An 18,540-nucleotide genomic window follows, 5' to 3' on the forward strand; every position below is an offset into this window, starting at 1 on the left:
TCAGAAATATTTTAGCTACTGTATGTGTATTTTTTGGATTTCTTGCATTTAAACTAAAGTGTTCTTCTTTGCATATTGTATATTCCCCTATTATGCTACAGACATACTGTATAGTAAATGTGCTCATATCTGCAGTGTTTTATCTAACCATTTTTTTAACTTTTTATTAGTTTACTTGATTCAGGTAAATACTATTGCTTGTTAAATATTTTAAATATTGCTTTTATTACTTAATATATTTGAAGTTTTTTTTATATAGTTTAATAAACTCTAAAATACCCTCAAGTACGATGTGTGTTTTTGTGGCAGTGCTGTTTTTAAATGTCCTGCAAATAACACTTTATTTCCACTTTAATCTCACAATTATTGTATATCGAAACATCTGAATATTAAGCCAAAACCACTAGCGGATAGGCTACCCATTAAACACTAGTCAAGCAAATCAAGATGTCAAGGTCATCATCCTTCCTCTAGAGGGCGCCATTACCCTTTTGGTATTGATTTTAGGCATAGGCTTTCATCCCGACGTCCTGTCCCGTTATGTGTTTTATCTTCCGAGTTCCCCGTTCCCTGGATTTTAATTCTTTGTCTTGGATGGATCTCCCGGCTCTTGGATTGCGGACTGCGCCCTGACTACCTCTTTTGGACCTGTCTGGACTTGGTTGTCTTTGCGTTTCCCACCTGTGTGCACCGGATCACTACAGTCGCCGCACACTGTCAACCCGAATAAACCCTGCTGTACTTTCCCCTGATGTCCATCTCCATTCTCTTCCGGATTACACCATCACTCTTTGAGTCTTAATTGCACACTCCACGGGAGACCGACCCGGCTGTCGTAACACCGAGCAAGCTACTGTATACTTCACAACTGTAGTAAAGTAGAAACTGTAAATCTGTTGAATACTTATAAAAGTATCAATTTAGTGATTATAATATTTTTTCCAAATAGTTTTACGATACTAGGTGCAGTTCTTTAATCAGAAGTTAATTTCTCTTAAAATATTCATATTTTATGTTTAATTTGCATGGGTACTTTCATTGTTTCTATGGATGAATACTTCACTGCATAGGATGTCTCTTAAAACAGAAAATTCATAATTTAAGGGCTTTTGAGGTTAATACCATTTTTTAAAATCCTTACACATTCTGTATAACCACAACTTTGGCACCTCTTTTAGAAGCTCAGGTGATGGCTTCCAATTAAAACATAAATAAAATCACAGTGCTCCCATCATTAAACAGATGAACAAGTGGAAAAATTTAAGTAGATGAAAAAGTTTAAAATTCATGATAAAATGTTCTTTTCTTTCATACATATCTTTATTTAACTTACAATTATAATTCAGAAACTGCATTTTGCAAAAATGAAACAGGACTCTTAGTAACAATACATAACTCCAGCTGCTTCACAATGTGAGAATACTGAACAACTTTTAATTCTGCTTCCCATATCTAAAGTCAAAATTAACATATACAGACAGCTGTACATACATGTATCCCCATTAAGTTATCAGAAATCAGGGATCGTCGTATCTTAATCATGTCTTTCAGCTAGACAGCAATTAATAAAATATTAAGAATAATATTTTGGAACATTTGTTTTAAAATTTGCACACTTTATTTTTTAAAATTTTGGAAACCACACATGCTTTATACCTTAAATCTTATTTCAGAAAAATCTGAAATTGCAGTGATACTATGAGTATTTTCTAAGAGACTCATCAATTTGTACTTTTGAAAGGTTATCAAGGATTTTAACATGTTTCTTGACCCAAGAACGTTTAGCTTCGACGCAAATTTCTAAACCAGCTCTTGTGATAAATCTGCAAATCAAAAACAACAACAACAATTAATAACATGTTTAGATACTGTATTTTCAGTATATTCTGTGGATCATTTTTTTATTAAGAGTTTTAGTCCATACAAAACATACACTACTGCAGACTTTTCATATATGAAAAAGATTTAGAATGTTTTTTTATCTAGACTCTACTGTGAAACATCTGTTTTAAAATTACTCAAAATGCTTCATCAGGTGACTATTTCTTCTCATAAATTAATATCAGTTTCAACGGCAATATGCTACAGAACTTTATAACTACTTTTCAGAAGTAATGTGCAAGCATGTGTACAGTAACTGCTATATACTGTAATTGTAACAAAATCACATATTTTATATAAATCATAAAATACTGTGTACAAGCTTCAGTAAAATATAGAAACTTGCAGATGAGTCTTTTACTAACTTTTTTAAGTATTGCAACATCCATCTACATTCTTTACTGCATGTGAGGCTGAGCTTGTTATTTTGATGCTTTTATCCAGCCCTCTCATACAACAAAGAAACAATCCTTGTTATGTAAAATTCTTTGATGCTTATGTAGTATTTCTAAACCTTAAAAGCATGAGCCAATTAATGTGATGCCTTATTACATCACGCACTTTGTAAGTAGTCTTGATCAGAAGACAAATCCTGATGTCCCGGACTACAATATACTTTCACGCCTTCACATAAGCTTTCTTTCCTACCATGTGAGAGACACTTGCCAGTTTTATGGAGCTACAGAACAAGCACATTATATGGAATAATAGAATAATAAAAAGTTTTGGTTAATTACATTTAACCATAGTTTATTTGTGGTGATGAATTGGATTATCATGCTGAAATACCATTATTTATTCCATGATTAATCATGTTCACCTGATAGCAAGAGTCTCTAGAAAACTTACATGACAGCATTCACGAGGCACTCAGAGCTTGTGTACTTATAAGTGGCCAGAGCCTTAATGGGAAGCCTCTTCGGGTAGAAATCAAAGCAACATAGACTCGGTCCATGGCTGTCTAAAACAAAACAAAACAATACTTCAGATTATTACAAGTACAGGATATTAATATATGACGTGTTTAACATACTGTAATACTAATGAAAAAGAACAAGGGTCACATGAATGAAAAATGCATTTCTATGAATATATGTAGGAGACTTGTAAGCATTTCTTTAAGTATCATGAAAGAAATTAATCTTTACAATTTGAAAACAAATGTAAAAATAAATGACATTAATATTTAACAGAAATACTATTTAATTCCATATTTAAAGTTTAACAGCATTTTATTTTGGTTGATGAGTTATTAGTGGAATTAATTTCAAGCCTGTAATTATATTGAACTCACATTTACAGCAAAACTTGTCACATGCAGAAGGAAGACTTTTAAATGTTTTTTTTACTCACGCACCAGAAGCATGTGAAACAAACACGAAACGTGTTGTGTTTCTACTGTTCCAGAGTATAATGAAGCACATTTTTATTTGTTAAAAAATTCTGTCACTGATGCTTTAAATAATTTTATTAAATTCAGCTGTGAACTTGATATGGAATAATTCAGTATAACAACTAGTTAGTTGCCTGTTTGGAATCTTTTATTGTGTACAAATATCAACTACTTTATTTGAGTCTAGATAGTAATTTACTAGTAAATAATATGTGTTGCAATTGCCTGCTACTGTAACACTACTTTAAGTAAGTCTTTAAAATTCAGTCATAAGCTAGATATAAAATATTTAACTAATACTTAGTTGTTTTTGAATTTACCGTGCTATAAAATTGAAGTATGAACTACCTGTTTTCTTTGAGTTTCTTACACCTTCTAAATCATAACAATACTTGAAAGATGTAGAAAACTTACTCTCGCAGAATATCACTGAACATAAGGCTCCAAGAAGAACAAGTTGGATGACCAAGACTGTGGATTTCATCTTTCAAACTTCAGAACTGGTGCTGGGTTCAGACTGATCTTCTCACAGTTGATTGATCGCCTATACTCCTGCTGGACCTTGTCCATGTTTTATAGGATCTGGATGGCAAGAGGGGTCTTCCAATTTCAACTGGGCCCACACTTAACCACCCTGCCCACTTGCGCAGTGGAAAGCCCCACAGAAGCTATCACTAAGGTGGACAGAATTTACAGCAAAAACCTTTGGAAAGAAAGACAGGGGACATGGGCAGGAAATGATACCTTCACTCAGTCACTTCTGTGGTAAACGTAGATGCACCGTAGAAAACATACGCTGTGGGTGCCTACAACAGAAATAGCATTTTGTGGTTAACTTTTTTTGCAAACTGTGGAAATCTAATTTTCATATTATGCTGATCAGAAAAAATGTGATTCAATTACGTCTGATATTTCAGGGCTCCGAAAATATCTTCCAGTGGTAACATTTTATGGTGGAAGCATGAATGTCAAGAATTTTGTCTTGTCATCAGATATTAGCACACTATATTAAACATACAGGAATATTGGTAATAGTTCAGAATGTTGACATTTAAGCATCCTACTGTACACTAACACTATATCTTTTTAAGTTTTAACTAGGTATTGTGTTGAACCTACAATGACTTAGCAGCAACACAAATATAATTATGAAAATGATCGCACTTCTTATTTACCTTCATTGGAATTTTGACTTACATGTACTTGAATTTGCATGTTCTCCCTGAGTTAGTGAAGTTTTTCTTCTTGTGTCCCAGGTGCATCCTCCCCAGTGAATACTAATTGGTTGATTGGCTATGCTAAATTGCCTAATTCATGATGAACAGGAAGCGTTCCCCATCTTCACCAGTTGATGTACAGTATCTCTTCTGCTATACTGATCCCCATGTTGTAGTCAGGTTCAGAAGAAAATGCAACAGTTCATATTTTAATGCTCACTGGATAGAGTATTTTACAGTACATGATCTGGCAGAATTAACTCTGATATTTATAGGAACAATTTGCTTTTGCACGTACAGCATAAAGGTTTCTGTTATTATTGGGCTGCACTTCACCTTGGAGTATGAGAATGACTCAAAACATACAGTGAATGAAATAAAAAAAAGAGAAAAAAAGTGGAAAATATAAGTGTGCCTAAGTTAATCTAAAACTAAAGGTAAAAACTGAAGTCAGAACACCTCCTAGGGTTCATATATGCATACAGCAATTTCTACAAAGGTGTACAACATAATACTGACTAAATCCAATTAAGGCAACTTTTAAATTAAACTAAGCTATTTTTTCTAAAGAAAAAAAAACATTTTGTTGTTTTATCAAAAGCAACTGTTCTGGTAGTATGGTGTTTGGTAGAGTAAAGTATTCACAGAATAAGAACCTGAACTCTGTGTAAAAAACGTACAAAAGCTTCCAAATTTACAAATTAAAGAAAAAAAAGAAGCAAGGAGAAAAGTGGAAGTGAGTAGAAAAAAAACCATTGGTCATGTTGATTCCAGCCTCATGCAGAACCCCTGGTGCTACTGTACCTGTGTCTCTGCCTTTCAGGTCTTCTGTCATAACGTTCCCCACATTCCATCTTCTCTCCAGGTTTCTTTACTTTGTGTTCCATCACATATTACTGGGTAATTTTGTACCCAGTTGTCAAGTATTCCCCTCTTCTTTCTTCATCCCCATCTCTAGATGTGCATTTAATTCCCCCTTGTTCTGTTGTTCTGTTGAAAACCAAAGCCTTCTTCTAGAGTCTCAGTCGGAGTCTCAGGCCTCAGCTCTACCCCCTTGCTCTTTCAGTTTAAAACCAATAGCTTTTTACTTGCAGCCCTGGTTTCTTCTTTGGAACACTGTTATTTCTGATGCTGCTTCCTTGTCTCTAGAATTGTTCAGTGTGCAAACCACAGCTCAACCAGGTATCTTACGACCCTTTCTCTCTTTTCTGTCCTCTGGTGACCAAAATGACTTGTTAACAAATTCCAGTTACCCCTCATTTTCTCAAAACCCTCATGATCTGATCTATCAATGCTTTTAGGCATTGACCTAATAGACCTGATCGAATAGAGATCTATCTCCTCTATCTTCCTCAACAGCTAATCTAATTCCTGCTGTCCCTTCTACCTGCCATTCTACTTCTGTCCCAGAGCCCCAGCTCATCTCCAACCTGTTATATGTCTTCAGCTCCACTCTTCTGGCCCCTGTGGCTCCTGATGTCACCTTCTTAGTCCCAGGTCTGTCCTGTTTTCTACCACCGGCTAAGTGTGCATCCTACATTTTCTGTTCCCCTCCTAATGCCCAACACAGAGCAGTGATTGTGTCCATTTCCTAGACTTCTAGAATTTTACTATTACTAAACTTGTATTTTATTGCTTTAAACCATTGTACTATACTGTAAGTACCATGGACAGTAGCATGATTATTCCAATTCCTCCTGGGGAGCCTTGAGCACTGAACCTTACTACTGCATTTTGTTGGTGTCAAAGCCCTTACCTACAGCATATGTTCCTCTATCCTATACTTCATCCTCTTCACTGCTGCTTTCTCCAGGATTGACCCACCCCACCCCACCCCATTCCTCTCTGGCCATCCTCCCCAAATTTAGTGCTTGCTCTTGCAAAACAACTTGACATTCAGCTCTTTGTGGCTTTTCCCATTTTCCCAGTGCAATTCCAAGAAAAAACCCTTTTGCTCCACTTCAATGGAAAGCAACCCACTTACTGGGGAGACAGTGATGTTCCTCTTTTTCTCTTGCCTCGTTCTGAAGATTGCATGCTGCCTTATCTTTCATGCTCATCCATTGTCTCCTTCCTTCATGCTCTTTCACCCCTTTTGATTCCCTGCTGTTCCCCCATCCTCTCTTCAACTCTTCAGCACTGGCCGTGCTACCCATTGAACCCTTGAGCCACAGCAATTGTTTTCTGTGTTATTGTCTCTTTTCATTTCCCCACAACATCTCCTCTTCCCCTTTCTGTGCTTCCAATACTTGCTTTCTCACCCCCTTCTGGTCCAGTCATGCGTTATGATACTCTATTTATTCTCTTGCTGCATCCAGCTCCAGGACTGTGGTACTTGATCTTTCAGATGTCCCAGGGAGCAGTGGCAGTTGGTCCCCTTCCATTCCCTTCCTTCCCTATTGGCATCCTACCTGGTACCCTGTTGGACCCTTGTCCACTTTTCATCAGTATCAGGTAAGCCTACCCATCACACATTCAGACCCAGCAATTTGTCCTGCCCTTCTCTGTCTCTCTAACCTCGCATCCTTTCTGTCCCTTCCTTGATGTCAGGTATCCTACCCACCGTGTCCCAGATCTTGTGTTCTCATGTCTTCCCCTTTTCTGCTGCTGTCCCACCTGACAATGGTTTCAGCCTACACCTTACTTACCCTTTGCAGCTCAGCACACAGCCTGCCTACAGCAGTGGAGCTATAGCTTCCAGTACAGAGTACTAAATTCTGACTTTTATTATCGTCCATTGGCTGGCTTAGCCCCTATTACATGCATTATTTGTAATTCCTGACCTCACTGTTCCCTCATCTTCAATTATTTCAATTTTTCTGCTTCATTGCCATCAATCTTCCGTGATTGTTCCTGTCATGATTGTCAGCCCTCCTCTAGAGGGCGCTGCTACCTTTTTCATTGTGTTCCCCACCCTTATTTGTCCCAGCTGTTTCCTATCCCCGTTTCCTTATTTGTTGGCTCAGGAGTAGCCCGAGGGCATAGGCTTTATCACGGCGTCCTGACCTCTGAGTCCGAGGCTTGGAGCACCTTGCCCCGTTTTGATTTTAACCCTTCGTGTTCCTGGTCCCAGTTCCCTGTTCCTGTTTTTAATCGTCTGCATCTCTGATGGACCTCCTGGCTTCTGGATTTTGGACTGCATCTTACTAACCCCTTGGACTTTCTTTCTGGACTCGTTCTCCTGCACTCCTCCCATGCACCGGATCATTGTTTTCACCACTCCGCTGTCCGTTATCCCATCCATTCCTCACCGTGTCTTCCCTGATGTCCTTCTCCAGTCACTTCCAGATTATACCATCCTGCATAGGGTCTTCTACAACAGATTTCACTGGAGATCGGTTTGGCCGCTCTGATAGCTCCTCACTCCTTTTCTCTCTGACCATCATTCCTCTCTTAGGTCATAGAATGATCAATTCATCATCTTCTTGGAGGGTCATTAAGACCCAATCAACCTTCATTCCATCAGAGGCAGAAGGTCCTTGTCGCCTCCTCCTCATATGCACCTCTTATAGAGACACACAAGCTCGTTCCATGTGCCTATGGTGCCCTTGAGTGCTTCTTATGCTCATTTGAAGAAGGAATTCACTTGAACTGCCGGCACCAGTGTTCCCAGACACTGATAATACAACCGTGTCTGTCTCAGAGGCTGAAGTCAGGGCAACTTTTAGAAGGGTGAACATACGGAAGGCAACCGGCCCAAAAGGCATACCTGGATGGGTCCTTAAGTCCCGTCAGACCAATTGCCCGTGGTTTTTACTTACATTTCTAATTTTTCACTCCGTTCCCATGTGTTTTATTTCATTGCCGGAGAAAAATACTGCAACATTTTTTAATGATTACAGACCAGTAGCGCTCACATCTACCGTAATGAAATGCTTTGAAAGGCTGGTCATTAACATATGGTATATTAACACAATGGTACCTGAGTGCTTATACCTCCTGCAGTTTGCATACCGGCATAACAGGTCCACTGAGGACACTATTTCTCTGGCTAATTATGATAAGTGTTCACACTCAAATTATTTGAATTAGTGGTTAGGGCTCTAGAGCAGATGGTTCTGGGTTCAAATCCCAGGTAGGACTCTATTATTGTACACCTGGGCAAGGTACTTACAATCAAATTGTTCCAAATGTATTCTGCTGTATAAATGATTTGAAGGTCATTATTGTAAAATAAATATTTTATACATCATCCAGACAATCTGAGAAAACAACAAAAATGCAAATACATTTTTAGGATATATAATCGAATGTATAGATTTTAAGTGATGTTATGTTCAAATTGTATAATGTACCAGTATGGTGAGAGTTACCTGATCCAAGAATACAGAAACCTCAAAGGCTTTTTATTCCTAGCATAAAGTCACACTAGTGAACATCTCCAGCATTAACAGGGAAAAAACAACCAGAGGCCACAAGTGTAAGCTAAGTGGAAATGCATTTAAAATTCAAAACAAGCAGCATTTCTTTACACAAGGTGTTGTGATAGTATAGCTAGTGTATCTAGCCATGTTGTTGAAACTAACACTCTGACTTCTTTCACGAAGCAGCTGAATGACATATACAGATACACAATAAATTAGCTACTAACTTGTAGTGACTAACTGCTACAGGACATCTACTGTAGCTGTTCTGATAATAGAATTCCATGCTGATAAAACCACCTGCCCAGCCAAAGTGATCCTTTCCTGATGAGACTTTGCTCTTCTGATTCTAATTTCCTTCAATTCTGTCTGTACTGCACTTCATGACTCTTAGATATTGTGCCCATTTTCTTTTAAACATATAATTAGTCATATGGGATGTCATTTACCCTCATCACACTTTCAAACAATATAATGTTTTTTATTTTATGAAGGAAATGCTTGGAGACTGTTTTTTTAAAGACCCTTGGGAAATTCCTAGCATAAAAAGCACTTCAGTTACTGTCAAAGGACAGATTGGCTATTATTCTTAATTATCAAATTTCACAATGGAATTTCAACTATATAACTGGTCCACAATTAGAACTTTTACATTTTACCCCAATTAAATTATTCTAATTAAGGTAAAATAAATGAAAAAGTGAACCCACGGTAATAAAACTACTTAGCTGTGACCTTTCAGGAGCTTTTTTTGACTCAGACACATTCAGTCATAGTCTCACAGTTAGTAACTGCAGTACTCCTCAGCCAAGCACAGACATCAAGTGTTTCTACCTGTGGTCTCTCTTATACTGCATTCACACATCATCAGTAGTGTTGTGTCATACAAATGACAAAGTTCAGGTGTCTGTGAAGCAGATGTCTCTTTATTTCATATGCATATGGAAGTCTGGCTTGCAACCACCAGACTTAGAAATAAGTAGCTGAAGATGGTCCTTTATACCTTAAAACAAAACCAGTTACTATGACACATCCTAAACAAATGATAAGACAGCAACACATGCCAATTAATTATATCTAGTTGCAGACTAGACAACAGTTAGTTCTTTTCATGTTCTGGGCATACAGCCAGCATACCAAATACATGCCCTTTATCTTACTGACCAAGGCCAGGCAGCATCTTTATATATTTGGGCGCATAGCTAACTTCAAGACACTAGACTGCATAGTTTGCAAAAATACAAAAACAAGAAATGATATTATTATCTCACTTCCCAGGTGTCTCTCTTATCTCTTCAGTAGGAAAAGATGAACCTACCTCTATCTCAGGACAGTCAAAATCACAATGCTGTGATTCCTCAGAATTTATTGGAAAACTAATAAATTCATTTCTTATGGGACATAAGAAATGGGGCATTATCATTCCATTCCACATTATATTCTTGTTTAAAGGAGTTACTGTGAAATAGTGAACCTTTTTTTACAGGTATGTGACTGTTCACAAATTATAATGACAATTTGCATTAATATAAATGCTAGGTATCAATATTTAGATAAAAGAATAAATCCAGGCATTACATTTCTCAGGAATTAAATATTAGTCTGAGGAGCTATTGAAACAGATTTAGTTTTATATTGTAATATTTCACATTTGGCTTAATCTGCTTTACAAAGTCAGGTTAAAATATAATCTAAATGTAGAGTACAAGTGAAAAGTATAATCTTTAAGTAAAACAATACTGAAATAAACACAAAATGTGAATTGTGTGTGCGAAAGTAAAATACTGCACACATGGCAAAATTCAAAACATAGATAAGGATCTCAGAGCAATAGCCAGGCCTACTATGAGTTTGATCTACCACCTGTCTGCCTACACAATATACAGTACATGCATCCATGAAATAATCATTTAAAGCAGTGCTCTACCTCTGACCTTCTCAGGGGACAAGAAGTTATAAGAAGGATTTAAAAAAAGAAACACCATATTAATCTTAAACCACCATGAAAGCCTACGCCCACATGAAACACTTTGTATTGCCATGTGTCTTTCCGTGATGGTTTGGCAATAGTTTGATTTATTTTTTACTGTTAAAAGCAACATGTTTAAATAGTTACATGATTGTAAATGATGCATTGGATTTCATTTCCAATATGAGGAATACTGGAAATAAACAGATAGTATTATACAGAAAAGTAGTAAATTATTTTTAGTTAAAGGTTACTGAATTAAAGGATACCTATCCCTCAGTCAGACACTAATTGCATTACCTTGTCTTTACAGAGACGTGCTGCTGTATTCAACATCTTCTTTAGAAAAAACTATTCAAACAAAAGTTTACATCTTTTGAAATTCTTTTAATCTATATTACACAGGCTAGATTAGTTTGATAATGGTTTCAAGCAAATAAAGATTACCAGCACACTTTTACATATACTGTAGCTTTCTGCCGAAGATATTGTTGTGGCTGGGGCCAGGCAGATGAATTTGAGCAATGTGGATAAGCTTTGTAGTTCCTAGCAAAGTTACTTTTATTTGACACAGTTGCTATTTTTTTGCTGTATTTACATAGCTGCTGTGCCCAGGACTAATTAATTTCACTTTGAATAATTAAATTTAAATTCAATCAGTTTTATTGACATGAGTAATGAATTACACTGTTGACAAAACAGAAACAACTGACAGAACATTTACATACTTTTGCAGCACAGAGATATTATTGAACATTTACAGACATTACATAAAATGTTACTGTTTGACCTGCTCACTCTCTGTTCTTCACACTGTGACAGGAGATCACACACTGGGCTGCAAGCTCTATTGCGTTTCCTCTACACTATGCCAGAAGGATTGGAAGCTGTTTTGTTTCGGGCAGATGTGGGAATTCTAACATTAGACTTATTTTAAGGAAGAATGCTTGTCTAATCCCAAAGTATTTGTCGCAATGCATTATAAAGTACATCTCTGTCTCTGCTTTTCTCTGCTAGCAGTGGCAGAACAACCAGTCTTCCCTGATCAGCCAAGCCTGCCTGAGTTTCTATGGCCAGGCTGTGGTCACGGGACCTGTACTTCATCAGTGTATGTTTCTCTTTGCCATTTCTTACTCGGTGTGGATTGTCTTTTCAGCGTACTACAGCATACCAGTTGGTGTTGTGTCTGTGAGCCTGTGTCCTAGTGGATGAGGTAGTATTGTTTCTTTTGTACTGTGATTTTGATTTAAGTAATGAAATCAACCACATTAAATCATAACTATCAAATACTGAGGTTGTATATCAACTAAGCCTCCATAAGAATGAACCATAGCATTAATAAAGGAAAAGACATAAAGACAAAAAGGCAAGAACAGGGGGAAAGAAGAACAGGCATCATCATCACAACATCATTAGAAGCCTGTGGTATGAGAAGTGTCTCCTTCCTCAGACTTGAAATCACATTTTGTCTAGAAAATTTGAATGCTGAAAGAATTACTGGACTCTGAGCTTTATTATATGTGTCATGACAGCCGTCTTAAGGCATCCTTCGGCTAGCAGTTGCCCTGCGAAACCATCACGTTCTCAAGAGGACTCACGGTTTTCCAGGGTTTGCTTCACTGACCAGTTCCCCTTTTCATGATCTATGTTAATTAGCAATTTTGTGCTTATTATTCAATTCCTGGTTATTGTTTTAAAGCCGAGGTGCCACTTTGACTGCGCTTTGTCATTTTTCATTTCACCATGAGTTTTCTTCACTGTCACTACTGTTTTCTCTCTATATACATATCTTCACTGAGCAAGACAGCACTTCACCCTGCGTAGAAGCTGCAGCCTCAAGCCTCCCCTGTCATCCGTTTGGTCCCCTTTTTGCAGGAAGCTCGCTATTCGATTTCTTCTGTACCTGAGACATCTTTATTTCTGTGACCCACAGGCTGTGCATCAGTTTTCTACCTAAAGCCTGCACTCCACTCTGATCAGCAGTTTTCAGCCTGAAGTTTGCCATGCAGACCCATTTGGTCCCCTTCTCAGGAGGCGCACTATTTGGTTTCCCATAACTGGGGCTCTCTGTTTCCAACTAGTGGACTCTGTTTGGCAGCAATTTCAGCTTCAGGACAGCACTTCACTCTGCTCAGCAGTTTTAGCTTTAAGCCAGCTCTTCACTCTGCAGAGCAGCTTTGGCAGCTCCAATCCACCCCTTTGATCTGTGCAGCTCTCTCATCGGCCTCCTGACAGCCATTTCCCTCTGTGTATCTGTCTCAGCAGCCTCTAGCAATCCTTCACTCTGCACAGCTGTCTCAGCGGCCTCCTGCCACCCCTTTGCTTTGCGCAGCTGTCTCAGCGGCCTCCTGCCACCCCTTTACTCTGCACAGCAGTCTCTACAGCCTCCATTCTGCACTTAATCTTTTCATTGGTCACAGCGTAGACATTGAGCTTGCCAGCCTGTGTGCCTGCCACTTGGAGGGTTGCTCTTTCAGGCCTGCTTTGGTTCCTTTTATAGAGTTCTTCCCATACCCGAGACTCCCTTTTGTCGACTGATGGGCTGTGTTTAGCAGCCTACCTTCACTACTGGTGCAGTTAGTTGGCTTCTCCAGGGCCCATCACACCTCCCCATTTCCATTTCTTTTCTTTCCCATTACTAACCAGCCTGGGCTGATTGCTTCGTTATCACCTTTCACTTTTCACTCTCTGGTCTATTGCGCTTGGGTTCTGACAATTCATCCGCTGTGGCATTACCATAAGAGAGAGTTCCCTGACTTACTTATTTGGATTTTTATTATCAAAAGGTCTCCCCTGAGTTAGTTGATGTTTTTTTTTACAAAAGGGGAATTTGTTTCCCATTCATTTGTGAGCATCCATTTAGAGTGGCAAATTAATTATTTATTATTTATAATTATGGGCAGTCTGTGACAGGAAAATTCCCAGAAAGTTAAAGTGCAAAATGTACAAGACTGTGATTAGACCTGTATTACTATATGGAGCTGAATGCTTGGCAGTTGGAAAGAGGGAAGAGAACTTGATGAGAAGAACTGAAATGAGAATGTTGAGATGGATTCTGCAGATTTCAATGAAGGATAAGATCAGAAATGAAGAAATCCGTAGACGATGTAGGGTGGTGGATGTGGTTGAGAAGATGCGAGAAGCGAGGTTACGGTGGTATGGACATATCATGAGGAGGGACGTTGAGGAAGTAACAAAGAGGGTAATGGAATTTGAGGTGGAAGGTAACAGAGGAAGAGGCAGGCCTAGAAAGAGATGGATAGATTGTGTGAGAAAAGATATGGAGGTATGTGAAGGGAGTGAGGAAGATGTGCTCGACAGAGACAAATGGAGAAGAGCAACCAAAGCAGCTGACCCCAGGACAGTCTGGGACTAAGGCTGTGAAAAAGAAGAAGAAGAAGAAGAATTATGGGCAGTCTGGGTCTATAGACTCTGGAAGAGCTCTGAAATGCAAATGTTGGGTTTACTTTTTGCGAATAAATATTTGTTGGGTTTGATTATTATGCTGTGCCTGAAAATAGAAATAAGTGTGTGCGAACCATATAACACTAGATAAAATTAGTCATCTTTAACAAGATGGAGACAGGACCTTATTTTTACATTAATTTAATAACCCCAATTTAATTTTTTCACCAAAGGTTTACACCAGATGCACTTTTGTTTTTCAGCAGTCCTTCCTGAAGGTTTAACAGTAGTTTGTACAACAATATTTTGTAAATTTACCTTGCTTGTGCCATGTAATTATTCTGATTTACTATATCATCTCCTTGCATGTACCATGATTTCAACTGGCATATGAACATGCTGTGGTCACTGAGCCTCTACTTCTTCAAGGTCTGTTTCTCCTTGCTATCTCCTACCCTGTTCAGTGTCCTAGTGGATGAGGTGGTATTGTTGGCTTTTACTGTAATCTGGTTTACTTTAGCTTTGATTTAAATGAGGAAACCATAAGATGTCTTGCAAGGTGTCTTGTTCTTGTGTCCTTGTAAAGCAAAAAAAGCCTTAAACATCACTCCCCAACAAGAGAGTGTGTTGTATTTATAAACTATGTAATGGGTCAGTACAATTCAATTCTCATTCCACCTAGAAAATGCTCACGACGCAATACCATTTTGTGATGTGCCATCATATCACAATCACCGTAATATGACACGGGTAGCTTCTCCATGCTTACTATTTCCTTTTTTAATAGTCCAGTACCTTCATGACTTAGTGGAAATACCCACAGAATCAGTGAGAAAGGTGTCTATAGATTTTAGTAGGTTCTTTGGAACGAAAGACAGGCAACTTGTGCAGGAAATGTGACATTTCTACTCAGCCCTGTGGTTATAAGTAGATGACAAGTTCTTTACTACGTGGGTGCCTACAACAGAAATAGATATACGTGGTTAACAAACATTTTCATTTTTCAATTTCAAAATTCAATTATTTGTCAATTGTTTTGCTCATTCTTAACAGCCTCTTACACAAAATGAAATCACATTCACATATTCTTCATACTGGCTGGCTTACTCTGCATCTTCCATAGGTAGTAAACTGAAGATAAGATGATAGAAAATCATAAACAAAAAGTATAGAGTCTTTAAGAAAGAACTGAGTCTTTTATTAACATAGCTGCTCTAAACGTTATGGTAACACTAGAAAAGTAAATAGTTTAGTATTTTACCTCTATCAACAATCTAAATGTACTCCAAAGAAAAACTGCATTTTCTGATGATCTTGTATTATTTATTAAAAACTTTGAGAATTTGTGCTGCTGTTTTTATTTTTCTGTGAAACATATGGTCAATGCAGTGTCACCTGTTAAGTGTGATGTTGCAGAACTTACAGTACATACTGATTGCTACATTCCTTTTCTATTGCTGCTTACACTTGGTCTGAACATTATTAAGATAGATTGATTGACTTCATTAATATTGATTGACACAAAGTGGACAGATAACTTGTTTTTTTGAAAATTTGGGCTAGAGTACACAAACTCAAAGTAATGGCTGGGGAAAATCCTTGATTGCTGAGAAAACCTCTTCTAACAGGAAATTACAAATCACGTTTCTGTGACACGTTTTGAAGATGGTTGGATAGATGCGAGAATGTCTGTAGAAGTTTATTGAAATGCAACTTGTCCTTCACTTGAATTGTTTGTACACATATCTGTTAAAGTGCTCAAATGAACCAACTTAGTCACAAGTTCAAGAGGCTGGTAACAGTGCCTCTGTTACAGATAAGCCTTGTATTTTTAAGAATATTTGTGTACCATATTGATTTTAACCTGAACTGAAATTACTGAAATAGTCTTATAACAGTGATGTTTTCTAATATCCATTATCTAATATCAAAACAAAATGTAATTAGATAAAATTTAAACTTAAAACAATGTCTTTCCTTCCTCTCCAAGTAAGGCACTACCACAATCAAGCCAGTGCACAAGGAGTGTTTCAATACTGCATTGGGATGTGCATGTATCATCTGTGAGCAGATCTTTTTGTGGGTCATAATGCATCACTAATTAATAAATGACAAGTATAGTTGTGATCATCAGCATTTGCTTCAACTAAGCCATCTCTTTGTTAGTACCTCAAGCAGTAGTGCAAGTACATTTGGCTAAACAGGCAAGCAGTTGTAGTAATTATTTATGGTCAAACATAACTTCAGCTCTGTTACATTATGGAAAACCAGTGTGTCTTTAATTGTATGGACTTTGACTTCTACTGGATGAAACCCCTCGAAGACTACTTGATGTCCTAGAAATGTGAAGTTATGATGTCCTAAATGTATATATACTTCACTTAAATTGTACACTGGTTGCAGAAAACCCTTTCAGCTTTCCCACCATTTTTGTTGAGTCAGAAATAAAGGCGAGCAATTTGAGCAAATGTTGTATGTTGAATTTAAATTTTCACTGGACATGAAAGTAATGTTGTACACTGACAAGCTAAAAGAAATGAACTTTTTAAGTTCTGAACTAAAAAATAAAAAACCTGAGCAGATTATGATGGGACCTGTTTCAAATCTGTAATATCCTGAAAGACATTCTGTAGTTTTAAAAGAGGTTATCCAATGGTCTTCTTCAGAACCTAGCACAGAACACAGGTGGAATCTATGGGCCAGTGCCCAATCTGCTTAGCCATGTTGTTGAAGCTGGTATCCTGGCTTCTTTCTATAAGGGGTTGATGAGATCCTGGGAACAGTTGACTACTGAAGCACTAATTCGCTAAATAACAATTTTTATGTTCGTATGGGTGACGGGTCCAGCTCCTTGAAGAAGCATGGTGCTGTCTGGTAACAAAGTTTTAGTTGGAATGCCATTTGGTTTTTTAGGTTCTGGTGAATCCCATCCAACCTTAGAATGAATACTTCTGCCTCATATAATTTAGCTTTGTGTAATAAACCAAGGCCCAAAGGTCCTGTCCCCTCTCTCTCTATGTTCAGTCTGTTTACAAGTTACACTGTACAGGAACGGCCAAAAGATCTTTGATTTAAATGAGCTTACCATTGTATGCTCTCAGTGTTTTTGTCTTCTGTTCGAGGTCAATGGCTGATTCCTTTATTGAGGTAATCACGTATGTTTGTTTTCCCACCATGGTAGCTGAAGCTCCTGTGTAATTATCTGTTTGCATCCCCTTGTCACTCACATGCAATGTAACAACAATAATAGCGTCAGATCTGACAGCTCTCATGTGCTACAGAGAATATATATGTATATTGCATTGTCTTCTAGAGTCTTGGTTAACCCAATCGAATTTGTCTGCTGTGGTTTATGCCTTGTTGTTTGCTTATACTTGGCTCTACATCACTTTGCTAGGTGTCCTTTCTTGTGGCAGTAGCTGCACATAAACTCCTTTAGCCTACATGCATCTGCTCTGTGGTTATGTCTAGCAGCCATATTACTATGTAATATTTTGTAGCTATGGGTTGCTATTTTTTGAGTTATTTCCAAAAGCACTCACTGTTTTGGGGATGGTTTAACACATGTTTGCAAACATTACCTCATATGCCTTATTTCTAAAACATTGTAAATGTTTTGGAAATAAACATGCAAAGATAATGGAAGCTTTCCCTCATTTAATCAGGTATTATGCTTTTGCTTTTTAAGGGATCACTACTCAAACCATATTGCGAGTTAGGGGTATACATAAGGAACCTGGATATAGATAGATACTTTATAAATCTTGTGAGGGAAATTGCAGTGCAAAAGCAGCCAGGCACAGTCAACACAGCACAGTGTAACTAAACAATATAATAATACTACAATACAGTCAGTGAGAAGTGCAGTAGAAAATGGAGCATACAGTATTGCACACAGTACAAAAGATACAAAAATAAACCAGAATGTACAGTACACAAGAAGATGTATTGACACAGTATACATTATTGTGTGTCTGTTATAACTTTAGTCTTTCCTCTGTGTTATTTTCTTCTATTTGTGCTGTTCTGTGCACTGCTTAGTTTGTTTGTGTCCTTGAGAAAAGTTATATACTGTAGTTGTCGCTATGGATCTACAGCCCTGGTATGTGGTATACTATGGTATCTTTCACGCAAGGGAAAGAGGATTTAAACCCTTAACTCCAATAATTTGGGGGGGAATGTTTAGGAGATAGTGTTTAAATTTGAACTTTATCCCAAATTCCCTAATATAGACTTAAGAGTCTTTTTGAAATAAGAGGTTAAGCCTATGCTGTTTTTTCATTCAAGCTTGAAAACCTTACAAAATTTTGG

The 18,540-nt window shown here is 37.6% G+C and overlaps 1 long non-coding RNA gene across 1 annotated transcript; it reads right to left on the bottom strand.

The window, feature by feature from the left end:
• Positions 1 to 1,308: 1,308 nt before the first annotated feature.
• Positions 1,309 to 17,448, bottom strand: LOC107078018 (uncharacterized). Its single transcript, XR_001478994.2, has 4 exons — positions 17,315 to 17,448; positions 3,689 to 4,080; positions 2,731 to 2,842; positions 1,309 to 1,823 (listed from the first exon to the last, which is right to left on the bottom strand). It is a non-coding gene; the product is annotated as an uncharacterized lncRNA (long non-coding RNA).
• Positions 17,449 to 18,540: the final 1,092 nt, after the last annotated feature.

Source organism: Lepisosteus oculatus, chromosome 2, assembly GCF_040954835.1.
Source record: "Lepisosteus oculatus isolate fLepOcu1 chromosome 2, fLepOcu1.hap2, whole genome shotgun sequence".
Classification (NCBI taxonomy): domain Eukaryota; kingdom Metazoa; phylum Chordata; class Actinopteri; order Semionotiformes; family Lepisosteidae; genus Lepisosteus; species Lepisosteus oculatus.